Below are 22555 nucleotides of genomic sequence, written 5' to 3' on the forward strand. Positions count from 1 at the left end.
AGCACAACGTCAATCGACAACATCGCTGTGTTTGTATGATATCAGTCAATTGGGACTATGAATCTGTAAAAATTGTAAATGTGCTCTATATTGCCATTTCTGATTCAACGCTCTCAGGTGCATCTTGCAAGGGTGCCATGGTGTAATGGTTAGCACTTTGGACTTTGAATCCAACGATCGGTGGAACCATTATCTTGCTCTTACACTCCATTTTCTAATTTCTCAAATTACAATTCAACAGAGTTAATATTCAGAAGTTCAGTCGACTCAGGTAGCCGTTTTCACACTCTCTCTCTCTCTGCACGACATTACATTTAAATGCACTTTGGTGCCTGATACCAATACAGTGATGCAACTACATATCGTTAATGTACAATCCCTAAGGTCAATCAGAGTGGGCACCCAGATATCTCTCAGAAACATTTTCCACAGATGAATAATGTCCAACCTTAACTCTATGAAAAGAAAAATGTACACACTATGTGCAGTAGATTCTCTGCTCACTGGAACATGCAGAAACAACATTGATGTGAAAAGATTGGAAAAAGCCCTATTTTATTAACATTAAAAAATGTTATACAATTATTTTGGTGAATCATATTCACTTTCACAATCATTCCTAAGTTTCAAGCAATTTGATGGTCTTATTAAATGTGTAAAAAATGTAATTCTTTGAGTTGACAAACTGTATGGAGAGCAAACTTTTTATAACTTACAAGAGTTATGAGTTCTAGAAAGTAGTGCATTTACTGATCAAGTGCCCTTGTTTAAATGTACTTACTTTATTTGGATCACACCTTTCTCGAAAGAAGAAATAAACTCTAAATTATCAGGAAACAATTCAACTGATTTTAGGGGCCTCCTGGGCTTTCAATGCAAATCGCTGAGATCAAAAGCCAGTTTAATAGCCATTATACCTTGGAGCTTTGGAGATATGAGAGTGGGCAGTTTCTTTGTGGCAAAAAAGAGTCATCCCCAGAAACTACTAATATTCTTTGGTCAAAGAAGACTGCCATCAAAGTGGGCTGTAAAGCAAAGCTATTGCTGTTATATCTATCTGCAAATAAAAGGCAACTCTAAAAGAGAAGCGGCCCCAAGGTCCCACCGAGACTTCAACTCGGATTGCTGGATTCAGAGTCCAGAGTGCTAACCATTACACCATGGAACCCACATATTCAGTAGCATGATGCACTTCATTCTGGAAAAACAGAGCACATCAGAGAAAATATGTAATATTCCTATATCATTAGACTCCAGAGGAAGAATTTGATCCAAATGAGACATGAAGCCAATACTTTGCGATTGCACAGCATCCAACAGCAACAGTGCTGCTTCGATATAATATCAGTAAACGGTTACTATAGGTCAGTAAAAATCTTGACTGTGCCCTATATTCTCATTGCCCTTATGAAGCTCTGCTCAACAAGGGTTCCATGGTGTAATGGTTAGCACTTTGGACTTTGAATCCAGCGATCCGAGTTCAAGTCTCGGTGGAACCTCTCTCTTGCTCTAACACACTTTGTCTCCTTGTTGTCTTAAATTATAGGCCAAAGATAGTAATATTCATAAGGTTAGTGGTGTAGGGTATTCATTTTCGCTCTCACTCTCTGGCATAACTTTTCATAAAAATCCACTTTTGTGCCTAGCACCTTAACCTTTATGCATTTTTTTTAAATGTATGAACAGTGAGGTCATTCTGAGTCGATGGGCAGATCTGCATCGGAAACATACATAAAAGATTTGAAATTTTCAAACTTAACTCAATGTTAAGAAACATGCTCAATCTGTGACCCGATGGATTCTCTTTTTACTTGAAGATGCAGCAACCACATTAATAATACCATTTTGGGAAAAGCAGCTCTATTGTATCGCCATTCTCTTTCAAAATTGTTAAAGGGTTAATCCTATGAAAAGCAACCACATTCAGAATCAATGATATTAATCAAGCGTCTTAACAGTCTTTACATGTTTGTAAAATGAAGGTATCAGTTTGAGATGAAAAATAGAACGAAGAACACACTTTTCTTAATTCACAAAAGGCCTGAGGTGTATAAATACTGTTTGTACCGACCAAGGGCCCATTCGTGAATGTACTTACTTTAGTTGGATCATACCTTTCTTCAAAGAAGACATCCACAATAAACGATAAGGGAAAGGTTCGACTGATGGTAAACTCTTACAGAGATTTTAATGCAAATTATTGGATTCAACCTCCAGGGTGCTACCATTACACCATGGGTCTTTCACACCACAGAAAGTGGTGGGTTTCATTGTGGCTAAAGAGCGTCATCCATGGAAAATCTTTCTTTTTTCAAATGCACCCAGGGAATAATGCTATGAAAGTGGGCGACGCAGCAGCGTCATTGCTATTAAAACAAGACACTGAGAGGAAAACAAACACAGTAATTCCCAAGGTCCCACCGAGATTTGAACTCGGATCACTGGATTCAGAGTCCAGAGTGCTAACCATTACACCATGGAACCTACATACTTAGTGACATGATGAACGTCATTGCAGCAAAAAAAGAGCCTTTTAGAGAATGTATGCAATATTCTTTTATCTTATGCCTCCAGAGGAAGAATCCTATCCAAATGAGCTGTAAAGCAAAGAGTTTGCTATTGCGCAACAACCAACTAAACAGTTCCACATTTGCATAATATCCGTGGGCTAGGAATATGAGTTTGTTAAAATGATGCATGAGATCTCGATTCTCATTTCTGTTACAACTCTGTCAGGTTGCACCAGCAAGGGGCCCATGGTGTAATGGTTAGCAAAGAACATTACTGAAGGGCCCCTCGGCCAGCCAGAAAGCCAAAATGGAGAGAACGGGCATGAACTGGTTGTGAATGAGCTTCAAAATGCGTTCACAGGTAATTGAACTGGTGATCTCCTCAGTTTATACACCTGGAACTCCTGTCAATAGCAACAGTCGGCAGCTGGGTTGCCAGACATTTCGTCGAAAAAAATGTGTCGACAGGACAATTGGTCGAAACCATTTGGTCGAAAACCAAATGGTCGAATTGCTTTTGTTTTTTATTTTCACTTTTTTTTTGGGGGGGGGGTTTGGGGGGGTCACCCCAACCCCCTTTTTTTCTAAAAACCCCTTTTTTTCCCTAAACTACAACTAAAAAAATATATATATATAAATAAATTAAAAAATCGTCCATTTGGCTTTCGACCAAATTACGTCGACCAAATGTCTTTCGACGAAATGTCTTTCGACGAAATGTCCGGACAGCGGCAGCTGGTCTGTGTCAGTAATGGCAATTTGATTTTGCCATTTTCACAACTCCCTAATAAATGAACAAAATGTTCCATTTGTAGGCACAGTTACATGCTGTGGTATGTATACCATGCTTAATAACCACCATAGGAGGCTCAGAGCACCATCCGCATTCTTACGTACAAAACATGTAAGGAAATAATCAGATCTTTTGCTCTGCAGGAGTCAGGCTTCTTTAAAGCCTGACAAAGTGGCAGAGTGCCATTGTAAACTGAGGCATGGTGAAACCATGCCCAAGAACCCAGGCAGGTTAAACCCTTCCACTCATGCCCCTAGGCCCCAGACGGCCAGGTTCTATAGACAGGGCAGCTGGCATGGATTATGGACACTTTTAACATAGGGTGGTTTTTCAACCTTATCTCCTCTGGGAGCAAAGCGCTGGACAGGGTTTCCTGTACGTTTTTGAGGTTCGCAGGGATCTACGTGTGGATGTTTCTTGGTGTGAAAATCATGACACCTTTTGGGGTGACACCAGGCTCTTCTGCGAGTTAATGTGCATAATCTCTACTTTCTATTTTATGTGACATGGGCTGCAGTTACATTGTTCTGTTAATAGAGGGCAACACACAGGTCATAGTTCCAAACAGGGGTGCACGGTCTGCTTGCTAGCTTACATTTACAGTTCTATTTGGGATTCACCGCCTTTTCATAAACTGAGTACTCTTCCGGAGTATTTCTAACTTATGTAGGTGTTTTGGGGGTGTTACGTGCCTTTGTATGACTGCTGCAAACCACTTGATATTAGACATTGATTGGAAACGACATAAAAAATCCTGACACATATTGTAAGCGGACATAAAATGACCTACATTAGCTAATATAAGTAAACAGACATCACTCCCCCCTCCCCACAAAAAGGGATGTATGCGTACACAAAAAATAAAAATGAAAAACAAGCAACTACTGCAGTTAAAATCTAAAAATGTAAATTCAGTTACATGATCATGACTCGGAAGGGGAAGTTAAAAAGTAAAAAAACACAAGGTAGGAGAGAGGTTAGCTTTACATGCCATGAGGGAGGAAGAGGTCTTCCAAGCACTGTTGTGTATGTTGGTCAATCCCTCTGAAACGCAAAAGGAATGTGCACATAGAAATCAAAGCAGAGTCATCCAGAGAGACTATTTAATTCTTTTTTTTTCAAATTCTCAAAAGGAAGCTGCTATCAAGTTGAACTATTCATCACAGCCACTGCTAGGAAATCTATGTGCATAAAATGACAATACACCCAAAGGAAAACAAAATATAGCTATAACATGTCAGATTACTAAATTCAGAGTCCAGCCTACTAACCATTAGACCATGGAACCTAAATACTTACGCAAATGCTGAACTTCATTATGCCAAAACAGAGGCAGTCAGAAACAATATTTAATATTGCTTAATCATATGCCTCAAGAGGAGGAATTTGATCTACATGATCTATAAAGCACAGAGATTGCTATAGCACAACGTCAATCGACAACATCGCTGTGTTTGTATGATATCAGTCAATTGGGACTATGAATCTGTAAAAATTGTAAATGTGCTCTATATTGCCATTTCTGATTCAACGCTCTCAGGTGCATCTTGCAAGGGTTCCATGGTGTAATGGTTAGCACTTTGGACTTTGAATCCAACGATCCGAGTTCAAGTCTCGGTGGAACCATTATCTTGCTCTTACACTCCATTTTCTAATTTCTCAAATTACAATTCAACAGAGTTAATATTCAGAAGTTCAGTCGACTCTGTAGCCGTTTTCACACTCTCTCTCTCTCTGCACGACATTACATTTAAATGCACTTTGGTGCCTGATACCAATACAGTGATGCAACTACATATCGTTAATGTACAATCCCTAAGGTCAATCAGAGTGGGCACCCAGATATCTCTCAGAAACATTTTCCACAGATGAATAATGTCCAACCTTAACTCTATGAAAAGAAAAATGTACACACTATGTGCAGTAGATTCTCTGCTCACTGGAACATGCAGAAACAACATTGATGTGAAAAGATTGGAAAAAGCCCTATTTTATTAACATTAAAAAATTTTATACAATTATTTTGGTGAATCATATTCCCTTTCACAATCATTCCTATGTTTCAAGCAATTTGATGGTCTTATTAAATGTGTAAAAAATGTAATTCTTTGAGCTGACAAACTGTATGGAGAGCAAACTTTTTATAACTTACAAGAGTTATGAGTTCTAGAAAGTAGTGCATTTACTGATCAAGTGCCCTTGTTTAAATGTACTTACTTTATTTGGATCACACCTTTCTCGAAAGAAGAAATAAACTCTAATTTATCAGGAAACAATTCAACTGATTTTAGGGGCCTCCTGGGCTTTCAATGCAAATCGCTGAGATCAAAAGCCAGTTTAATAGCCATTATACCTTGGAGCTTTGGAGATATGAGAGTGGGCAGTTTCTTTGTGGCAAAAGAGAGTCATTCCCAGAAACTATTAATATTCTTTGGTCAAAGAAGACTGCCATCAAAGTGGGCTGTAAAGCAAAGCTATTGCTGTTATATCTATCTGCAAATGAAAGGCAACTCTAAAAGAGAAGCAGCCCCAAGGTCCCACCGAGACTTGAACTCGGATCGCTGGATTCAGAGTCTAGAGTGCTAACCATTACACCATGGAACCCACATATTCAGTAGCATGATGCACTTCATTCTGGAAAAACAGAGCACATCAGAGAAAATATGTAATATTCCTATATCATTAGACTCCAGAGGAAGAATTTGATCCAAATGAGACATGAAGCCAATACTTTGCGATTGCACAGCATCCAACAGCAACAGTGCTGCTTCGATATAATATCAGTAAACGGTTACTATAGGTCAGTAAAAATCTTGACTGTGCCCTATATTCTCATTGCCCTTATGAAGCTCTGCTCAACAAGGGTTCCATGGTGTAATGGTTAGCACTTTGGACTTTGAATCCAGGGAACCTCTCTCTTGCTCTAACACTTTTTGTCTTAAATTATAGGCCAAAGATAGTAATATTCATAAGGTTAGTGGTGTAGGGTATTCATTTTCGCTCTCACTCTCTGGCATAACTTTTCATAAAAATCCACTTTTGTGCCTAGCACCTTAACCTTTATGCATTTTTTTTAAATGTATGAACAGTGAAGTCATTCTGAGTCGATGGGCAGATCTGCATCGTAAACATACATAAAAGATTTGAAATTTTCAAACTTAACTCAATGTTAAGAAACATGCTCAATCTGTGACCCAATGGATTCTCTTTTTACTTGAAGATGCAGCAACAACATTAATAATACCATTTTGGGAAAAGCAGCTCTATTGTATCGCCATTCTCTTTCAAAATTGATAAAGGGTTAATCCTATGAAAAGCGACCACATTCAGAATCAATGATATTAATCAAGCGTCTTAACAGTCTTTACATGTTTGTAAAATGAAGGTATCAGTTTGAGATGAAAAATAGAACGAAGAACACACTTTTCTTAATTCACAAAAGGCCTGAGGTGTATAAATACTGTTTGTACCGACCAAGGGCCCATTCGTGAATGTACTTACTTTAGTTGGATCATACCTTTCTTCAAAGAAGACATCCACAATAAACGATAAGGGAAAGATTCGACTGATGGTAAACTCTTACAGAGATTTGAATGCAAATTATTGGATTCAACCTCCAGGGTGCTACCATTACACCATGGGTCTTTCACACCACAGAAAGTGGTGGGTTTCATTGTGGCTAAAGAGCGTCATCCATGGAAAATCTTTCTTTTTTCAAATGCACCCAGGGAATAATGCTATGAAAGTGGGCGACACAGCAGCGTCATTGCTATTAAAACAAGACACTGAGAGGAAAACAAACACAGTAATTCCCAAGGTCCCACCGAGATTTGAACTCTGGATTCAGAGTCCAGAGTGCTAACCATTACACCATGGAACCTACATACTTAGTGACATGATGAACGTCATTGCAGCAAAAAAAGAGCCTTTTAGAGAATGTATGCAATATTCTTTTATCTTATGCCTCCAGAGGAAGAATCCTATCCAAATGTGCTGTAAAGCAAAGAGTTTCCTATTGCGCAACAACCAACTAAACAGTTCCACATTTGCATAATATCCGTGGGCTAGGAATATGAGTTTGTTAAAATGATGCATGAGATCTCGATTCTCATTTCTGTTACAACTCTGTCAGGTTGCACCAGCAAGGGGCCCATGGTGTAATGGTTAGCAAAGAACATTACTGAAGGGCCCCTCGGCCAGCCAGAAAGCCAAAATGGAGAGAACGGGCATGAACTGGTTGTGAATGAGTTTCAAAATGCGTTCACAGGTAATTGAACTGGTGATCTCCTCAGTTTATACACCTGGAACTCCTGTCAATAGCAACAGTCGGCAGCTGGGTTGCCAGACATTTCGTCGAAAAAAATTTGTCGACAGGACAATTGGTCGAAACCATTTGGTCGAAAACCAAATGGTTGAATTGCTTTGTTTTTTTTTTTCACATTTTTTTGGGGGGGTTTGGGGGGGTCCCCCCAACCCCCTTTTTTTCTAAAAACCCCTTTTTTTCCCTAAACTACAACCTAAAAAATATATATATAAATAAATAAAAAAATCGACCATTTGGCTTTCGACCAAATTACGTCGACCAAATGTCTTTCGACTAAATGTCTTTCGACGAAATGTCCGGACAGCGGCAGCTGGTCTGTGTCAGTAATGGCAATTTGATTTTGCCATTTTCACAACTCCCTAATAAATGAACAAAATGTTCCATTTGTAGGCACAGTTACATGCTATGGTATGTATACCATGCTTAATAACCACCATAGGAGGCTCAGAGCACCATCCGCATTCTTACGTACAAAACATGTAAGGAAATAATCAGATCTTTTGCTCTGCAGGAGTCAGGCTTCTTTAAAGCCTGACAAAGTGGCAGGGTGCCATTGTAAACTGAGGCATGATGAAACCATGCCCAAGAACCCAGGCAGGTTAAACCCTTCCACTCATGCCCCTAGGCCCTGGCATGGATTATGGACACTTTTAACATAGGGTGGTTTTTCAACCTTATCTCCTCTGGGAGCAAAGCGCTGGACAGGGTTTCCTGTACGTTTTTGAGGTTCGCAGGGATCTATGTGTGGATGTTTCTTGGTGTGAAAAGCATGACACCTTTTGGGGTGACACCAGGCTCTTCTGGGAGTTAATTTGCATAATCTCTACTTTCTATTTTATGTGACATGGGCTGCAGTTACATTGTTCTGTTAATAGAGGGCAACACACAGGTCATAGTTCCAAACAGGGGTGCACGGTCTGCTTGCTAGCTTACATTTACAGTTCTATTTGGGATTCACCGCCTTTTCATAAACTGAGTACTCTTCCGGAGTATTTCTAACTTATGTAGGTGTTTTGGGGGTGTTACGTGCCTTTGTATGACTGCTGCAAACCACTTGATATTAGACATTGATTGGAAACGACATAAAAAATCCTGACACATATTGTAAGTGGACATAAAATGACCTATATTAGCTAATATAAGTAAACAGACATCACTCCCCCCTCCCCACAAAAAGGGATGTATGCGTACACAAAAAATAAAAATGAAAATCAAGCAACTACTGCAGTTAAAATCTAAAAATGTAAATTCAGTTACATGATCATGACTCGGAAGGGGAAGTTAAAAAGTAAAAAAACACACGGTAGGAGAGAGGTTAGCTTTACATGCCATGAGGGAGGAAGAGGTCTTCCAAGCACTGTTGTGTATGTTGGTCAATCCCTCTGAAACGCAAAAGGAATGTGCACATAGAAATCAAAGCAGAGTCATCCAGAGAGACTATTTAATTCTTTTTTTTTCAAATTCTCAAAAGGAAGCTGCTATCAAGTTGAACTATTCATCACAGCCACTGCTAGGAAATCTATGTGCATAAAATGACAATACACCCAAAGGAAAACAAAATATAGCTATAACATGTCAGATTACTAAATTCAGAGTCCAGCCTACTAACCATTAGACCATGGAACCTAAATACTTACGCAAATGCTGAACTTCATTATGCCAAAACAGAGGCAGTCAGAAACAATATTTAATATTGCTTAATCATATGCCTCAAGAGGAGGAATTTGATCTACATGATCTATAAAGCACAGAGATTGCTATAGCACAACGTCAATCGACAACATCGCTGTGTTTGTATGATATCAGTCAATTGGGACTATGAATCTGTAAAAATTGTAAATGTGCTCTATATTGCCATTTCTGATTCAACGCTCTCAGGTGCATCTTGCAAGGGTTCCATGGTGTAATGGTTAGCACTTTGGACTTTGAATCCAACGATCCGAGTTCAAGTCTCGGTGGAACCATTATCTTGCTCTTACACTCCATTTTCTAATTTCTCAAATTACAATTCAACAGAGTTAATATTCAGAAGTTCAGTCGACTCTGTAGCCGTTTTCACACTCTCTCTCTCTCTGCACGACATTACATTTAAATGCACTTTGGTGCCTGATACCAATACAGTGATGCAACTACATATCGTTAATGTACAATCCCTAAGGTCAATCAGAGTGGGCACCCAGATATCTCTCAGAAACATTTTCCACAGATGAATAATGTCCAACCTTAACTCTATGAAAAGAAAAATGTACACACTATGTGCAGTAGATTCTCTGCTCACTGGAACATGCAGAAACAACATTGATGTGAAAAGATTGGAAAAAGCCCTATTTTATTAACATTAAAAAATTTTATACAATTATTTTGGTGAATCATATTCCCTTTCACAATCATTCCTATGTTTCAAGCAATTTGATGGTCTTATTAAATGTGTAAAAAATGTAATTCTTTGAGCTGACAAACTGTATGGAGAGCAAACTTTTTATAACTTACAAGAGTTATGAGTTCTAGAAAGTAGTGCATTTACTGATCAAGTGCCCTTGTTTAAATGTACTTACTTTATTTGGATCACACCTTTCTCGAAAGAAGAAATAAACTCTAATTTATCAGGAAACAATTCAACTGATTTTAGGGGCCTCCTGGGCTTTCAATGCAAATCGCTGAGATCAAAAGCCAGTTTAATAGCCATTATACCTTGGAGCTTTGGAGATATGAGAGTGGGCAGTTTCTTTGTGGCAAAAGAGAGTCATCCCCAGAAACTATTAATATTCTTTGGTCAAAGAAGACTGCCATCAAAGTGGGCTGTAAAGCAAAGCTATTGCTGTTATATCTATCTGCAAATGAAAGGCAACTCTAAAAGAGAAGCAGCCCCAAGGTCCCACCGAGACTTGAACTCGGATCGCTGGATTCAGAGTCTAGAGTGCTAACCATTACACCATGGAACCCACATATTCAGTAGCATGATGCACTTCATTCTGGAAAAACAGAGCACATCAGAGAAAATATGTAATATTCCTATATCATTAGACTCCAGAGGAAGAATTTGATCCAAATGAGACATGAAGCCAATACTTTGCGATTGCACAGCATCCAACAGCAACAGTGCTGCTTCGATATAATATCAGTAAACGGTTACTATAGGTCAGTAAAAATCTTGACTGTGCCCTATATTCTCATTGCCCTTATGAAGCTCTGCTCAACAAGGGTTCCATGGTGTAATGGTTAGCACTTTGGACTTTGAATCCAGGGAACCTCTCTCTTGCTCTAACACTTTTTGTCTTAAATTATAGGCCAAAGATAGTAATATTCATAAGGTTAGTGGTGTAGGGTATTCATTTTCGCTCTCACTCTCTGGCATAACTTTTCATAAAAATCCACTTTTGTGCCTAGCACCTTAACCTTTATGCATTTTTTTTAAATGTATGAACAGTGAAGTCATTCTGAGTCGATGGGCAGATCTGCATCGTAAACATACATAAAAGATTTGAAATTTTCAAACTTAACTCAATGTTAAGAAACATGCTCAATCTGTGACCCAATGGATTCTCTTTTTACTTGAAGATGCAGCAACAACATTAATAATACCATTTTGGGAAAAGCAGCTCTATTGTATCGCCATTCTCTTTCAAAATTGATAAAGGGTTAATCCTATGAAAAGCGACCACATTCAGAATCAATGATATTAATCAAGCGTCTTAACAGTCTTTACATGTTTGTAAAATGAAGGTATCAGTTTGAGATGAAAAATAGAACGAAGAACACACTTTTCTTAATTCACAAAAGGCCTGAGGTGTATAAATACTGTTTGTACCGACCAAGGGCCCATTCGTGAATGTACTTACTTTAGTTGGATCATACCTTTCTTCAAAGAAGACATCCACAATAAACGATAAGGGAAAGATTCGACTGATGGTAAACTCTTACAGAGATTTGAATGCAAATTATTGGATTCAACCTCCAGGGTGCTACCATTACACCATGGGTCTTTCACACCACAGAAAGTGGTGGGTTTCATTGTGGCTAAAGAGCGTCATCCATGGAAAATCTTTCTTTTTTCAAATGCACCCAGGGAATAATGCTATGAAAGTGGGCGACACAGCAGCGTCATTGCTATTAAAACAAGACACTGAGAGGAAAACAAACACAGTAATTCCCAAGGTCCCACCGAGATTTGAACTCTGGATTCAGAGTCCAGAGTGCTAACCATTACACCATGCAACCTACATACTTAGTGACATGATGAACGTCATTGCAGCAAAAAAAGAGCCTTTTAGAGAATGTATGCAATATTCTTTTATCTTATGCCTCCAGAGGAAGAATCCTATCCAAATGAGCTGTAAAGCAAAGAGTTTCCTATTGCGCAACAACCAACTAAACAGTTCCACATTTGCATAATATCCGTGGGCTAGGAATATGAGTTTGTTAAAATGATGCATGAGATCTCGATTCTCATTTCTGTTACAACTCTGTCAGGTTGCACCAGCAAGGGGCCCATGGTGTAATGGTTAGCAAAGAACATTACTGAAGGGCCCCTCGGCCAGCCAGAAAGCCAAAATGGAGAGAACGGGCATGAACTGGTTGTGAATGAGTTTCAAAATGCGTTCACAGGTAATTGAACTGGTGATCTCCTCAGTTTATACACCTGGAACTCCTGTCAATAGCAACAGTCGGCAGCTGGGTTGCCAGACATTTCGTCGAAAAAAATTTGTCGACAGGACAATTGGTCGAAACCATTTGGTCGAAAACCAAATGGTTGAATTGCTTTGTTTTTTATTTTCACATTTTTTTGGGGGGGGTTTGGGGGGGGTCCCCCCAACCCCCTTTTTTTCTAAAAACCCCTTTTTTTCCCTAAACTACAACCTAAAAAATATATATATAAATAAATAAAAAAATCGACCATTTGGCTTTCGACCAAATTACGTCGACCAAATGTCTTTCGACTAAATGTCTTTCGACGAAATGTCCGGACAGCGGCAGCTGGTCTGTGTCAGTAATGGCAATTTGATTTTGCCATTTTCACAACTCCCTAATAAATGAACAAAATGTTCCATTTGTAGGCACAGTTACATGCTATGGTATGTATACCATGCTTAATAACCACCATAGGAGACTCAGAGCACCATCCGCATTCTTACGTACAAAACATGTAAGGAAATAATCAGATCTTTTGCTCTGCAGGAGTCAGGCTTCTTTAAAGCCTGACAAAGTGGCAGGGTGCCATTGTAAACTGAGGCATGATGAAACCATGCCCAAGAACCCAGGCAGGTTAAACCCTTCCACTCATGCCCCTAGGCCCTGGCATGGATTATGGACACTTTTAACATAGGGTGGTTTTTCAACCTTATCTCCTCTGGGAGCAAAGCGCTGGACAGGGTTTCCTGTACGTTTTTGAGGTTCGCAGGGATCTATGTGTGGATGTTTCTTGGTGTGAAAAGCATGACACCTTTTGGGGTGACACCAGGCTCTTCTGGGAGTTAATTTGCATAATCTCTACTTTCTATTTTATGTGACATGGGCTGCAGTTACATTGTTCTGTTAATAGAGGGCAACACACAGGTCATAGTTCCAAACAGGGGTGCACGGTCTGCTTGCTAGCTTACATTTACAGTTCTATTTGGGATTCACCGCCTTTTCATAAACTGAGTACTCTTCCGGAGTATTTCTAACTTATGTAGGTGTTTTGGGGGTGTTACGTGCCTTTGTATGACTGCTGCAAACCACTTGATATTAGACATTGATTGGAAACGACATAAAAAATCCTGACACATATTGTAAGCGGACATAAAATGACCTATATTAGCTAATATAAGTAAACAGACATCACTCCCCCCTCCCCACAAAAAGGGATGTATGCGTACACAAAAAATAAAAATGAAAAACAAGCAACTACTGCAGTTAAAATCTAAAAATGTAAATTCAGTTACATGATCATGACTCGGAAGGGGAAGTTAAAAAGTAAAAAAACACACGGTAGGAGAGAGGTTAGCTTTACATGCCATGAGGGAGGAAGAGGTCTTCCAAGCACTGTTGTGTATGTTGGTCAATCCCTCTGAAACGCAAAAGGGATGTGCACATAGAAATCAAAGCAGAGTCATCCAGAGAGACTATTTAATTCTTTTTTTTTCAAATTCTCAAAAGGAAGCTGCTATCAAATTGAACTATTCATCACAGCCACTGCTAGGAAATCTATGTGCATAAAATGACAATACACCCAAAGGAAAACAAAATATAGCTATAACATGTCAGATTACTAAATTCAGAGTCCAGCCTACTAACCATTAGACCATGGAACCTAAATACTTCCGCAAATGCTGAACTTCATTATGCCAAAACAGAGGCAGTCAGAAACAATATTTAATATTGCTTAATCATATGCCTCAAGAGGAAGAATTTGATCTACATGCTCTATAAAGCACAGAGATTGCTATAGCACAACGTCAATCGACAACATCGCTGTGTTTGTATGATATCAGTCAATTGGGACTATGAATCTGTAAAAATTGTAAATGTGCTCTATATTGCCATTTCTGATTCAACGCTCTCAGGTGCATCTTGCAAGGGTTCCATGGTGTAATGGTTAGCACTTTGGACTTTGAATCCAACGATCCGAGTTCAAGTCTCGGTGGGACCGTTATCTTGCTCTTACACTCCATTTTCTAATTTCTCAAATTACAATTCAACAGAGTTAATATTCAGAAGTTCAGTCGACTCTCTCTGCACGACATTACATTTAAATGCACTTTGGTGCCTGATACCAATACAGTGATGCAACTACATATCGTTAATGTACAATCCCTAAGGTCAATCAGAGTGGGCACCCAGATATCTCTCAGAAACATTTTCCACAGATGAATAATGTCCAACCTTAACTCTATGAAAAGAAAAATGTACACACTATGTGCAGTAGATTCTCTGCTCACTGGAACATGCAGAAACAACATTGATGTGAAAAGATTGGAAAAAGCCCTATTTTATTAACATTAAAAAATGTTATACAATTATTTTGGTGAATCATATTCACTTTCACAATCATTCCTATGTTTCAAGCAATTTGATGGTCTTATTAAATGTGTAAAAAATGTAATTCTTTGAGTTGACAAACTGTATGGAGAGCAAACTTTTTATAACTTACAAGAGTTATGAGTTCTAGAAAGTAGTGCATTTACTGATCAAGTGCCCTTGTTTAAATGTACTTACTTTATTTGGATCACACCTTTCTCGAAAGAAGAAATAAACTCTAAATTATCAGGAAACAATTCAACTGATTTTAGGGGCCTCCTGGGCTTTCAATGCAAATCGCTGAGATCAAAAGCCAGTTTAATAGCCATTATACCTTGGAGCTTTGGAGATATGAGATTGGGCAGTTTCTTTGTGGCAAAAGAGAGTCATCCCCAGAAACTATTAATATTCTTTGGTCAAAGAAGACTGCCATCAAAGTGGGCTGTAAAGCAAAGCTATTGCTGTTATATCTATCTGCAAATAAAAGGCAACTCTAAAAGAGAAGCGGCCCCAAGGTCCCACCGAGACTTCAACTCGGATTGCTGGATTCAGAGTCCAGAGTGCTAACCATTACACCATGGAACCCACATATTCAGTAGCATGATGCACTTCATTCTGGAAAAACAGAGCACATCAGAGAAAATATGTAATATTCCTATATCATTAGACTCCAGAGGAAGAATTTGATCCAAATGAGACATGAAGCCAATACTTTGCGATTGCACAGCATCCAACAGCAACAGTGCTGCTTCGATATAATATCAGTAAACGGTTACTATAGGTCAGTAAAAATCTTGACTGTGCCCTATATTCTCATTGCCCTTATGAAGCTCTGCTCAACAAGGGTTCCATGGTGTAATGGTTAGCACTTTGGACTTTGAATCCAGCGATCCGAGTTCAAGTCTCGGTGGAACCTCTCTCTTGCTCTAACACACTTTGTCTCCTTGTTGTCTTAAATTATAGGCCAAAGATAGTAATATTCATAAGGTTAGTGGTGTAGGGTATTCATTTTCGCTCTCACTCTCTGGCATAACTTTTCATAAAAATCCACTTTTGTGCCTAGCACCTTAACCTTTATGCATTTTTTTTAAATGTATGAACAGTGAGGTCATTCTGAGTCGATGGGCAGATCTGCATCGGAAACATACATAAAAGATTTGAAATTTTCAAACTTAACTCAATGTTAAGAAACATGCTCAATCTGTGACCCAATGGATTCTCTTTTTACTTGAAGATGCAGCAACAACATTAATAATACCATTTTGGGAAAAGCAGCTCTATTGTATCGCCATTCTCTTTCAAAATTGTTAAAGGGTTAATCCTATGAAAAGCGACCACATTCAGAATCAATGATATTAATCAAGCGTCTTAACAGTCTTTACATGTTTGTAAAATGAAGGTATCAGTTTGAGATGAAAAATAGAACGAAGAACACACTTTTCTTAATTCACAAAAGGCCTGAGGTGTATAAATACTGTTTGTACCGACCAAGGGCCCATTTGTGAATGTACTTACTTTAGTTGGATCATACCTTTCTTCAAAGAAGACATCCACAATAAACGATAAGGGAAAGGTTCGACTGATGGTAAACTCTTACAGAGATTTGAATGCAAATTATTGGATTCAACCTCCAGGGTGCTACCATTACACCATGGGTCTTTCACACCACAGAAAGTGGTGGGTTTCATTGTGGCTAAAGAGCGTCATCCATGGAAAATCTTTCTTTTTTCAAATGCACCCAGGGAATAATGCTATGAAAGTGGGCGACACAGCAGCGTCATTGCTATTAAAACAAGACACTGAGAGGAAAACAAACACAGTAATTCCCAAGGTCCCACCGAGATTTGAACTCGGATCGCTGGATTCAGAGTCCAGAGTGCTAACCATTACACCATGGAACCTACATACTTAGTGACATGATGAACGTCATTGCAGCAAAAAAAGAGCCTTTTAGTGAATGTATGCAATATTCTTTTATCTTATGCCTCCAGAGGAAGAATCCTATCCAAATGAGCTGTAAAGCAAAGAGTTTGCTATTGCGCAACAACCAACTAAACAGTTCCACATTTGCATAATATCCGTGGGCTAGGAATATGAGTTTGTTAAAATGATGCATGAGATCTCGATTCTCATTTCTGTTACAACTCTGTCAGGTTGCACCAGCAAGGGGCCCATGGTATAATGGTTAGCAAAGAACATTACTGAAGGGCCCCTCGGCCAGCCAGAAAGCCAAAATGGAGAGAACGGGCATGAACTGGTTGTGAATGAGCTTCAAAATGCGTTCACAGGTAATTGAACTGGTGATCTCCTCAGTTTATACACCTGGAACTCCTGTCAATAGCAACAGTCGGCAGCTGGGTTGCCAGACATTTCGTCGGAAAAAATTTGTCGACAGGACAATTGGTCGAAACCATTTGGTCGAAAACCAAATGGTCGAATTGCTTTGTTTTTTATTTTCACATTTTTTTGGGGGGGGGGGGTTTGGGGGGGTCCCCCCAACCCCCTTTTTTTCTAAAAACCCCTTTTTTTCCCTAAACTACAACCTAAAAAATATATATATAAATAAATAAAAAAATCGACCATTTGGCTTTCGACCAAATTACGTCGACCAAATGTCTTTCGACGAAATGTCTTTCGACGAAATGTCCGGACAGCGGCAGCTGGTCTGTGTCAGTAATGGCAATTTGATTTTGCCATTTTCACAACTCCCTAATAAATGAACAAAATGTTCCATTTGTAGGCACAGTTACATGCTATGGTATGTATACCATGCTTAATAACCACCATAGGAGACTCAGAGCACCATCCGCATTCTTACGTACAAAACATGTAAGGAAATAATCAGATCTTTTGCTCTGCAGGAGTCAGGCTTCTTTAAAGCCTGACAAAGTGGCAGGGTGCCATTGTAAACTGAGGCATGATGAAACCATGCCCAAGAACCCAGGCAGGTTAAACCCTTCCACTCATGCCCCTAGGCCCTGGCATGGATTATGGACACTTTTAACATAGGGTGGTTTTTCAACCTTATCTCCTCTGGGAGCAAAGCGCTGGACAGGGTTTCCTGTACGTTTTTGAGGTTCGCAGGGATCTATGTGTGGATGTTTCTTGGTGTGAAAAGCATGACACCTTTTGGGGTGACACCAGGCTCTTCTGGGAGTTAATTTGCATAATCTCTACTTTCTATTTTATGTGACATGGGCTGCAGTTACATTGTTCTGTTAATAGAGGGCAACACACAGGTCATAGTTCCAAACAGGGGTGCACGGTCTGCTTGCTAGCTTACATTTACAGTTCTATTTGGGATTCACCGCCTTTTCATAAACTGAGTACTCTTCCGGAGTATTTCTAACTTATGTAGGTGTTTTGGGGGTGTTACGTGCCTTTGTATGACTGCTGCAAACCACTTGATAGTAGACATTGATTGGAAACGACATAAAAAATCCTGACACATATTGTAAGCGGACATAAAATGACCTATATTAGCTAATATAAGTAAACAGACATCACTCCCCCCTCCCCACAAAAAGGGATGTATGCGTACACAAAAAATAAAAATGAAAAACAAGCAACTACTGCAGTTAAAATCTAAAAATGTAAATTCAGTTACATGATCATGACTCGGAAGGGGAAGTTAAAAAGTAAAAAAACACACGGTAGGAGAGAGGTTAGCTTTACATGCCATGAGGGAGGAAGAGGTCTTCCAAGCACTGTTGTGTATGTTGGTCAATCCCTCTGAAACGCAAAAGGGATGTGCACATAGAAATCAAAGCAGAGTCATCCAGAGAGACTATTTAATTCTTTTTTTTTCAAATTCTCAAAAGGAAGCTGCTATCAAATTGAACTATTCATCACAGCCACTGCTAGGAAATCTATGTGCATAAAATGACAATACACCCAAAGGAAAACAAAATATAGCTATAACATGTCAGATTACTAAATTCAGAGTCCAGCCTACTAACCATTAGACCATGGAACCTAAATACTTCCGCAAATGCTGAACTTCATTATGCCAAAACAGAGGCAGTCAGAAACAATATTTAATATTGCTTAATCATATGCCTCAAGAGGAAGAATTTGATCTACATGCTCTATAAAGCACAGAGATTGCTATAGCACAACGTCAATCGACAACATCGCTGTGTTTGTATGATATCAGTCAATTGGGACTATGAATCTGTAAAAATTGTAAATGTGCTCTATATTGCCATTTCTGATTCAACGCTCTCAGGTGCATCTTACAAGGGTTCCATGGTGTAATGGTTAGCACTTTGGACTTTGAATCCAACGATCCGAGTTCAAGTCTCGGTGGGACCGTTATCTTGCTCTTACACTCCATTTTCTAATTTCTCAAATTACAATTCAACAGAGTTAATATTCAGAAGTTCAGTCGACTCTCTCTGCACGACATTACATTTAAATGCACTTTGGTGCCTGATACCAATACAGTGATGCAACTACATATCGTTAATGTACAATCCCTAAGGTCAATCAGAGTGGGCACCCAGATATCTCTCAGAAACATTTTCCACAGATGAATAATGTCCAACCTTAACTCTATGAAAAGAAAAATGTACACACTATGTGCAGTAGATTCTCTGCTCACTGGAACATGCAGAAACAACACTGATGTGAAAAGATTGGAAAAAGCCCTATTTTATTAACATTAAAAAATGTTATACAATTATTTTGGTGAATCATATTCACTTTCACAATCATTCCTATGTTTCAAGCAATTTGATGGTCTTATTAAATGTGTAAAAAATGTAATTCTTTGAGTTGACAAACTGTATGGAGAGCAAACTTTTTATAACTTACAAGAGTTATGAGTTCTAGAAAGTAGTGCATTTACTGATCAAGTGCCCTTGTTTAAATGTACTTACTTTATTTGGATCACACCTTTCTCGAAAGAAGAAATAAACTCTAAATTATCAGGAAACAATTCAACTGATTTTAGGGGCCTCCTGGGCTTTCAATGCAAATCGCTGAGATCAAAAGCCAGTTTAATAGCCATTATACCTTGGAGCTTTGGAGATATGAGAGTGGGCAGTTTCTTTGTGGCAAAAGAGAGTCATCCCCAGAAACTATTAATATTCTTTGGTCAAAGAAGACTGCCATCAAAGTGGGCTGTAAAGCAAAGCTATTGCTGTTATATCTATCTGCAAATGAAAGGCAACTCTAAAAGAGTAGCAGCCCTAAGGTCCCACCGAGACTTGAACTCGGATTGCTGGATTCAGAGTCCAGAGTGCTAACCATTACACCATGGAACCCACATATTCAGTAGCATGATGCACTTCATTCTGGAAAAACAGAGCACATCAGAGAAAATATGTAATATTCCTATATCATTAGACTCCAGAGGAAGAATTTGATCCAAATGAGACATGAAGCCAATACTTTGCGAATGCACAGCATCCAACAGCAACAGTGCTGCTTCGATATAATATCAGTAAACAGTTACTATAGGTCAGTAAAAATCTTGACTGTGCCCTATATTCTCATTGCCCTTATGAAGCTCTGCTCAACAAGGGTTCCATGGTGTAATGGTTAGCACTTTGGACTTTGAATCCAGTGATCGGAGTTCAAGTCTCGGTGGAACCTCTCTCTTGCTCTAACACACTTTGTCTCCTTGTTGTCTTAAATTATAGGCCAAAGATAGTAATATTCATAAGGTTAGTGGTGTAGGGTATTCATTTTCGCTCTCACTCTCTGGCATAACTTTTCATAAAAATCCACTTTTGTGGCTAGCACCTTAACCTTTATGCATTTTTTTTAAATGTATGAACAGTGAGGTCATTCTGAGTCGATGGGCAGATCTGCATCGGAAACATACATAAAAGATTTGAAATTTTCAAACTTAACTCAATGTTAAGAAACATGCTCAATCTGTGACCCAATGGATTCTCTTTTTACTTGAAGATGCAGCAACAACATTAATAATACCATTTTGGGAAAAGCAGCTCTATTGTATCGCCATTCTCTTTCAAAATTGTTAAAGGGTTAATCCTATGAAAAGCGACCACATTCAGAATCAATGATATTAATCAAGCGTCTTAACAGTCTTTACATGTTTGTAAAATGAAGGTATCAGTTTGAGATGAAAAATAGAACGAAGAACACACTTTTCTTAATTCACAAAAGGCCTGAGGTGTATAAATACTGTTTGTACCGACCAAGGGCCCATTTGTGAATGTACTTACTTTAGTTGGATCATACCTTTCTTCAAAGAAGACATCCACAATAAACGATAAGGGAAAGGTTCGACTGATGGTAAACTCTTACAGAGATTTGAATGCAAATTATTGGATTCAACCTCCAGGGTGCTACCATTACACCATGGGTCTTTCACACCACAGAAAGTGGTGGGTTTCATTGTGGCTAAAGAGCGTCATCCATGGAAAATCTTTCTTTTTTCAAATGCACCCAGGGAATAATGCTATGAAAGTGGGCGACACAGCAGCGTCATTGCTATTAAAACAAGACACTGAGAGGAAAACAAACACAGTAATTCCCAAGGTCCCACCGAGATTTGAACTCGGATCGCTGGATTCAGAGTCCAGAGTGCTAACCATTACACCATGGAACCTACAAACTTAGTGACATGATGAACGTCATTGCAGCAAAAAAAGAGCCTTTTAGAGAATGTATGCAATATTCTTTTATCTTATGCCTCCAGAGGAAGAATCCTATCCAAATGAGCTGTAAAGCAAAGAGTTTGCTATTGCGCAACAACCAACTAAACAGTTCCACATTTGCATAATATCCGTGGGCTAGGAATATGAGTTTGTTAAAATGATGCATGAGATCTCGATTCTCATTTCTGTTACAACTCTGTCAGGTTGCACCAGCAAGGGGCCCATGGTGTAATGGTTAGCAAAGAACATTACTGAAGGGCCCCTCGGCCAGCCAGAAAGCCAAAATGGAGAGAACAGGCATGAACTGGTTGTGAATGAGCTTCAAAATGCGTTCACAGGTAATTGAACTGGTGATCTCCTCAGTTTATACACCTGGAACTCCTGTCAATAGCAACAGTCGGCAGCTGGGTTGCCAGACATTTCGTCGAAAAAAATTTGTCGACAGGACAATTGGTCCAAACCATTTGGTCGAAAACCAAATGGTCGAATTGCTTTGTTTTTTATTTTCACATTTTTTTTTGGGGGGGGAGTTTGGGGGGGTCCCCCCAACCCCCTTTTTTTCTAAAAACCCCTTTTTTTCCCTAAACTACAACCTAAAAAATATATATATAAATAAATAAAAAAATCGACCATTTGGCTTTCGACCAAATTACGTCGACCAAATGTCTTTCGACGAAATGTCTTTCGACGAAATGTCCAGACAGCGGCAGCTGGTCTGTGTCAGTAATGGCAATTTGATTTTGCCATTTTCACAACTCCCTAATAAATGAACAAAATGTTCCATTTGTAGGCACAGTTACATGCTATGGTATGTATACCATGCTTAATAACCACCATAGGAGGCTCAGAGCACCATCCGCATTCTTACGTACAAAACATGTAAGGAAATAATCAGATCTTTTGCTCTGCAGGAGTCAGGCTTCTTTAAAGCCTGACAAAGTGGCAGAGTGCCATTGTAAACTGAGGCATGATGAAACCATGCCCAAGAACCCAGGCAGGTTAAACCCTTCCACTCATGCCCCTAGGCCCTGAACGGCCCCGAACGGCCAGGGCAGCTGGCATGGATTATGGACACTTTTAACATAGGGTGGTTTTTCAACCTTATCTCCTCTGGGAGCAAAGCGCTGGACAGGGTTTCCTGTACGTTTTTGAGGTTCGCAGGGATCTATGTGTGGATGTTTCTTGGTGTGAAAAGCATGACACCTTTTGGGGTGACACCAGGCTCTTCTGGGAGTTAATTTGCATAATCTCTACTTTCTATTTTATGTGACATGGGCTGCAGTTACATTGTTCTGTTAAT

The 22555-nt window shown here is 39.2% G+C and overlaps 15 non-coding genes across 15 annotated transcripts; 7 read left to right on the top strand and 8 right to left on the bottom strand.

The window, feature by feature from the left end:
• Nucleotides 1-1096: 1096 nt before the first annotated feature.
• TRNAQ-CUG (transfer RNA glutamine (anticodon CUG)) lies at nt 1097-1168 on the bottom strand. The gene has a single exon. It is a non-coding gene; the product is annotated as a tRNA-Gln (tRNA).
• Nucleotides 1169-1427: 259 nt separating this feature from the next.
• Nucleotides 1428-1499, top strand: TRNAQ-UUG (transfer RNA glutamine (anticodon UUG)). The gene has a single exon. It is a non-coding gene; the product is annotated as a tRNA-Gln (tRNA).
• A 913-nt stretch (nt 1500-2412) lies between these two features.
• TRNAQ-CUG (transfer RNA glutamine (anticodon CUG)) lies at nt 2413-2484 on the bottom strand. Its single transcript has one exon. It is a non-coding gene; the product is annotated as a tRNA-Gln (tRNA).
• A 2373-nt stretch (nt 2485-4857) lies between these two features.
• Nucleotides 4858-4929, top strand: TRNAQ-UUG (transfer RNA glutamine (anticodon UUG)). Its single transcript has one exon. It is a non-coding gene; the product is annotated as a tRNA-Gln (tRNA).
• Nucleotides 4930-5835: 906 nt separating this feature from the next.
• Nucleotides 5836-5907, bottom strand: TRNAQ-CUG (transfer RNA glutamine (anticodon CUG)). The gene has a single exon. It is a non-coding gene; the product is annotated as a tRNA-Gln (tRNA).
• A 3612-nt stretch (nt 5908-9519) lies between these two features.
• TRNAQ-UUG (transfer RNA glutamine (anticodon UUG)) lies at nt 9520-9591 on the top strand. Its single transcript has one exon. It is a non-coding gene; the product is annotated as a tRNA-Gln (tRNA).
• A 906-nt stretch (nt 9592-10497) lies between these two features.
• Nucleotides 10498-10569, bottom strand: TRNAQ-CUG (transfer RNA glutamine (anticodon CUG)). Its single transcript has one exon. It is a non-coding gene; the product is annotated as a tRNA-Gln (tRNA).
• A 3614-nt stretch (nt 10570-14183) lies between these two features.
• On the top strand, nt 14184-14255 carry TRNAQ-UUG (transfer RNA glutamine (anticodon UUG)). Its single transcript has one exon. It is a non-coding gene; the product is annotated as a tRNA-Gln (tRNA).
• An 881-nt stretch (nt 14256-15136) lies between these two features.
• TRNAQ-CUG (transfer RNA glutamine (anticodon CUG)) lies at nt 15137-15208 on the bottom strand. Its single transcript has one exon. It is a non-coding gene; the product is annotated as a tRNA-Gln (tRNA).
• Nucleotides 15209-15467: 259 nt separating this feature from the next.
• TRNAQ-UUG (transfer RNA glutamine (anticodon UUG)) lies at nt 15468-15539 on the top strand. The gene has a single exon. It is a non-coding gene; the product is annotated as a tRNA-Gln (tRNA).
• Nucleotides 15540-16452: 913 nt separating this feature from the next.
• Nucleotides 16453-16524, bottom strand: TRNAQ-CUG (transfer RNA glutamine (anticodon CUG)). Its single transcript has one exon. It is a non-coding gene; the product is annotated as a tRNA-Gln (tRNA).
• A 2341-nt stretch (nt 16525-18865) lies between these two features.
• Nucleotides 18866-18937, top strand: TRNAQ-UUG (transfer RNA glutamine (anticodon UUG)). The gene has a single exon. It is a non-coding gene; the product is annotated as a tRNA-Gln (tRNA).
• Nucleotides 18938-19818: 881 nt separating this feature from the next.
• Nucleotides 19819-19890, bottom strand: TRNAQ-CUG (transfer RNA glutamine (anticodon CUG)). The gene has a single exon. It is a non-coding gene; the product is annotated as a tRNA-Gln (tRNA).
• A 259-nt stretch (nt 19891-20149) lies between these two features.
• TRNAQ-UUG (transfer RNA glutamine (anticodon UUG)) lies at nt 20150-20221 on the top strand. Its single transcript has one exon. It is a non-coding gene; the product is annotated as a tRNA-Gln (tRNA).
• Nucleotides 20222-21134: 913 nt separating this feature from the next.
• Nucleotides 21135-21206, bottom strand: TRNAQ-CUG (transfer RNA glutamine (anticodon CUG)). The gene has a single exon. It is a non-coding gene; the product is annotated as a tRNA-Gln (tRNA).
• Nucleotides 21207-22555: the final 1349 nt, after the last annotated feature.

The sequence above is a fragment of the Ambystoma mexicanum genome, chromosome 5p, assembly GCF_040938575.1.
Source record: "Ambystoma mexicanum isolate Mex_15411 chromosome 5p, UKY_AmexF1_1, whole genome shotgun sequence".
Classification (NCBI taxonomy): domain Eukaryota; kingdom Metazoa; phylum Chordata; class Amphibia; order Caudata; family Ambystomatidae; genus Ambystoma; species Ambystoma mexicanum.